Consider the following 5,315-nt stretch of genomic DNA (forward strand, 5'->3'; position numbering starts at 1 on the left):
AAAGAGGAAAGAGCAAGATAAAAGAACACCCTGGAGAACACAGGGTGGGTTATCGTAAGGGAAGCCATGATAACAAGCTCTTAGCGGCATCTGTGTGCTTTCATGCCATCTAAATCCTGAGAAAACCCACGAGAACCTCTACATGCAGGTCCTGAGTGGAGACGCTGGCATCCCAGGTTGACATTAGCTCTAGGCCATCCTGTTGAAAGCCTGCTGGAGTTCTTGGAGAAGTCCAAGTGCAGGGCTTTGGGAACTGTTCTGCGCATGTGCTCCAGGATTTTGTAATGAGCAGGTCATGCCTCCTTCCCCAGCCAGATTGGCCATGTCCTAATCTCCTATGTCACTCCCACCTGAGAATGCACAGAACGTGGAATAATAACAGGAACTGGGATGGTTCTCAAGGTGGGACAGTGCTGTGCAAGTGGCACGTGTCATCACATGACATCAAAATCCCACCTCATTTTCCCTAACAGTGGCTGAGGCGCTCTGTGTCCCCTCTCCAGAGAGCCATTACTCGGTAATCATTACATTCTATACAGTAACGAGATAGGATCAAAGAGATAAAGCTGGGTAAAAAGGAGTCACAGAAAGTCATAACTTTAAAATTGTACTTTTGGGGCTGGGGATTTAGCTCAGCGGCAAAAGTGCCTGCCAGGCAAGCACAAGGTCATGAGTTCGGTTCCCGGTACTGGAGAAAAACCAAAATAAATAAATAAATAAAATAAAATTGTACTTTTAAGAAAAAAACACTGTACGTGCTGGACACAAAACTGACTCACATCTTTTTTCTTTCCAGAAAACTCACTCAAAAATTTTTTTTCTAAGAGTGTTAAAGACAGAATAAGCTGGGCCGGTGGTTTTCACCTGTAGACTCAGCCGTGACCTTTCCTCTTGTCAGGTGGGCCTGGGCCCGTGCATGGCCAGCACCCTTCACAGGTAGGAAGTCCCCCTGCCTGGCACCTGTAAATTGAACCCTCTCTTTCCATAGATTTGCACCCCTAAAAAATCACATAAATATACCCACTCCAGGCTGTGTGCTTCTCTCTAAGGGCCTGCATTCTATTCTGAGAGTGTATTTTAAAAATGCTGCCCAATAAACTCTTTTATGCCCCTAGTGATACATCTTGATATTTCTTTTTCTGTGATAGACATCAGCGAAACTGCAACCTGCCCTGTGGCTGGGGTGAGTCAAGTTCCCCTTCCCTGCCTTGGGGAACTTCCTCAGACCCAGTCCAGAGACAGTAGGTCCTTCTGGAACCCACTCATATGTGTTTCTCTTTTCGGAATACAGCACGGTGTGTAATTCCAGGAATGAACAAGGATGGTCTCTGGCAAGCAGAGTTGGGGAACAGGAAAGGAGACTAAATTCTCAGTGTCTGCCTTGTTGCCCTACTTGAATTTCTAAATCTTTCTTTATATGTTTACTTATTTATGTATTTATTTTTTGTCTTTTTTGAGACAGGGTCTCCCTATGCAGTTCAGGCTGGACTTGAGCTCACTTTGTAGCTCAGGCTGGTCTTGAACTCACGACAATCCTCCTGCCTCAGCCTCCCGAGTGCTGGGATTACAGGCATGAGCCACCACACCTGGCTCTAAACCTTTTTTAAAACAATTTTGTTTTATGCTTTTTCTGGGGGGGTACTGGGTGTCGAATTCAGGACCTCCCATTTGCCAGGCAGGTGATGTGCCCCTGAGAGCTATATCACTCGCCCCTGCTTTTGTTTTTTGGGACAGGATCTTGCTATGTAGTGTAGGCTGGCCTTGAATTCACTATATAGCCCAGGTTGGCCTGGAACTCAAGGCAGCCCTCCTGCTTCAGCCTCCTGAGTGCTGGGGATACAGGTATGTGCCACCAAGCTCGGCTTTAAACCATTTTTAAAGATCATACATTTAAACTGGTCATGGTGGCCCATGCTCATAATTCCAGAATTTGGACCAATATCTATTCTATAGTAGATATTGGAAAATGGGAAGAAAATGTTCAAATGAGAAGGGGAACAAGTGAAGGGAGAGGGGAAAGGAAAAAAGGGACAAAGAAAAAGAAAAGAAGAAAGCCAAGTGACCTCAAGGCCAGCCTGAACTGCATAGAGAGACCCTGTCTCAGAAAGACAAAAAAAAAGGATAGAAGAAAAAAATGGAGGCTGGGGATATAGCTCAGCAGCAAAAGCACTTGCTTGGCAAGTGCAAGGTCATGAGTTCAATTCCCAGTACCAAAAAAAAGGAAACAAAGCTTTCATAAATGAGGGGAGGAGGAGTTGAAGGGAGGGGAAGGGAATGGGGATAAAACAAAGCAGCAAGATATATCATGTACAAATTTCCTATAATGAATATTATCATTATGTATACCCAAACTGTAGCAATTAAAAAAAAAATGCAGCTGGGTGTGGTGGTGCATGCTGGTAAGCCCAGCACTGGGGAGGCTGAGGCAGGAGGATTGCCACAAGTTCAAGGCCAGCCTGGGCTAGAGTGAGTGTTATGGTTTGTGTATGCATGTCCCCCCAAATCCTCATGCAGTCATGGGTGGGCTTCTAGGATTTGTGATTGATCCATGATCCAGTGCTGGGATTACGGGTGTGAGTGCTACACCTGCCCTGGGGTGGGTAGTTTGAACACAATGTAAAGGAGAGAGAGGCTGCTTGCCTCCACTCCTCCCTTTTGCTGTTGTTGCTTTTGCTGTCTTCCACTGCCATGAACATTTCCCCTCTGCCATGTGCCACTCTGCCTTGTAGCCAGCCAAGTATGGACTGAAACCTCCACAAACTGTGAGCTAAATACACCTTTCCTTCCTTCATTTTGGGTGTTGGGTATTTTGTCTCAGCAACGAGAGAAAAGTAACCAAGACAGTGAGTTTAAGGCCAGCCTGAATTACAGACCAAGATCCTGTCTCAATAAATAAATAAGGCCGGGGATATAGCTCAGTGGTATAAGCACCTGCCTGGCAAGTGCAAGGTCCTGAGTTCGATTCCTGGTACCTAAATAAATAAATAGTTAACAAATTCTAGGGGGAAAAAATCCAGTAGGAGGAAATAGATGAAAGCAGAAAAAAAAAACAAAAAAAACAGATTGGCAGGTGGTAACTGTTGGAGCTGAACAATTGCTCCTCCAATCTCTTCTCAGATGTATCAGAAAATCTCAGTAGTAAACAGTTTCTTGATAATGCTCATGAGTCAATCCATCTGCCAGAACTCGGGGGCACCCTCCTCTCCAGCCACCCAGCTGAGAAAGTGACTCTCACCTACATGTCAGCTTCCCAGTGTTCCTGCCCCCTGACACTGAAGCGGATTTGAGGACAAAAGAAGTAAAGAGTAGGAAAGGTTAGTTGAGAGAAAGCTCCTGACAGAAGAGGGGTGTGGACTGGCCAGGGATATAGCTCAGTGGCATAAGTGCCTGCCTGGCAAGCACAGGTCCTGAGTTCGATTCCAGGTACCAAAAAAACAAAAAACAAATTTGGGGCCGGGGACAGAGCTCAGCGGCATAAGTGCTTGCCTGGCAAGCCTGAGGTCATGAGTTCGATTCCTGTACCAAATAAATAAATAAATAAAAAGGAGTGTGGAAAGGGAGTTGCCGTGGCCGAGGCTCCTGCTAAGGGGCACTTTATACAGCAAAGCCACAAGCTGGCTAGCTGTGGGTCAAACTACAATTAGTCTGTAGGATTACAAGTGCAGCTACTTAGCTAGTGTTGGCCCAGTAGGGAATCAAGGCATGTAACAAGGGCAGACCAGCGCACACCATTAACTTCAGCCTGTCTGTAACTTCCAGCTGGAAAGAACAAAGGCATTCCTGCAGAGGGAGGGGAACGAGCAGGATGTGCTGGTCACCCGCCCCTGGGTCTGATGCCTCTCTGGGCCCACTGGACTGGGCGGTGCTAATCACAGAACAATCTCAGCTGCTGTTTGTCTCCAGGGCGTCTGGCAGGCCTGGCCATCCGGTCTCAGTTTTGAGGCCGGGCTCTCTTCAGTCGCTCCAGCCACATCTTTATGCGTCTCATGTTCTGCACTGACCTCTCTCTGACTGCTGATTAATCTCTGTCTCATTTAGCTGTCTACAATAGTCTCATTCCTCTCCCCTGCTGTGTTTTGTAACTTTAATAGCTTTCTAACATACTATATACTTTTTTTGTTTGTTTTTTGTTTTTGAGACAGGGTCTCACTATGCAGTTCAGGCTGGCCTTGAGCTCACTTTGTAGCCCAGGGTGGTCTCGAACTCGCAATGACCCTCCTGTCTCAGCCTCCCCAGCGCTGGGATTACAGACGTGCGCCACCACGCCCGGCGCTACAATTACTTACTGAGCCCTGCTCCTCATGCCCCCTGTACCTCAGTGTATTAATGCTTATTCTCTAATAAAACTGTTCCATCCCCTTCCACATCTGTGGAGGTAGAAAGAGGATTATTTATTTATTTACTGCAGTACTGAGGATCGAGCCCAGGGCCTTCTCACTGAATTACCGCCCTAGCCTTTTCAAAAAAATTCATTTATTTATTCAGGAAGGGTATCTAAATTGCTAGGTTGCTCGGGCTGGGCTTAAATTTGCCATCCTCCTGCCCCAGCCTCCCAGAGTGTGGGATTACCAGCACGTGCCCCTGCACTCTACCAAAAGTTCTATTTTTAATTGTTTCTCAGACATTACATAATTTGATTATTATGTCTACTGTTTATCACATCTCTCCGCACAGAAGGCAAGTTCCGAATGCTCAAGAACCTATGCGAGGGTCTGTTGGTGGATATTTACAATGACATCTATGGCTCACATTATATATTCTTACCGGGCAGAGCTGATATACAGTTTAAAACAGCATTCTGGAGTTAGACTGGCTGATTTCAAATCTCAATTCTGCCCTCTACTAGCTCTGTAATCACAGACAACTAAGTCACTTGGCCTCTGCCGTGCCGGCAAAGTGGGGATCCGGGGATCCCGCAGGGCCTGCGAAATGAGGTTAACCCTGCTGCCCTGCCTTCAGTGATGGGAGTATTTCCACTAGTCCCCAGATGAGGCCTTCCAGATGGGAGTGGCCGCTCGGCGCCGGGCGCCTCACTGCGAGACCAGGGAACCCCCAAAGTGTCCGGGGCCGCACAGACCGCGAAGCGCGGAGGCTGGATCCCCGCCGGCGACCGGAAGGAGGTGGGTCTGGACGGGCGGAAAGCACCGGGAGGGAAGCGGCTGAACGGCCAGAGAAGACGGCGATGCGGAGGAGGGGCCGGCGGCGGAAGGGTCGGAGCAGGGCGCGGAGAGACCGCAGGTGACCGGGGGTCGGGGCGGGACGCCTCACGACCGGGGCCAGGGCGCCGGGGTTGGGGGTCGGCGAGACCGCGGGGG

This window comes from Chinchilla lanigera, unplaced genomic scaffold, assembly GCF_000276665.1.
Source record: "Chinchilla lanigera isolate Chin_1 unplaced genomic scaffold, ChiLan1.0 scaffold00067, whole genome shotgun sequence".
NCBI lineage: Eukaryota > Metazoa > Chordata > Mammalia > Rodentia > Chinchillidae > Chinchilla > Chinchilla lanigera.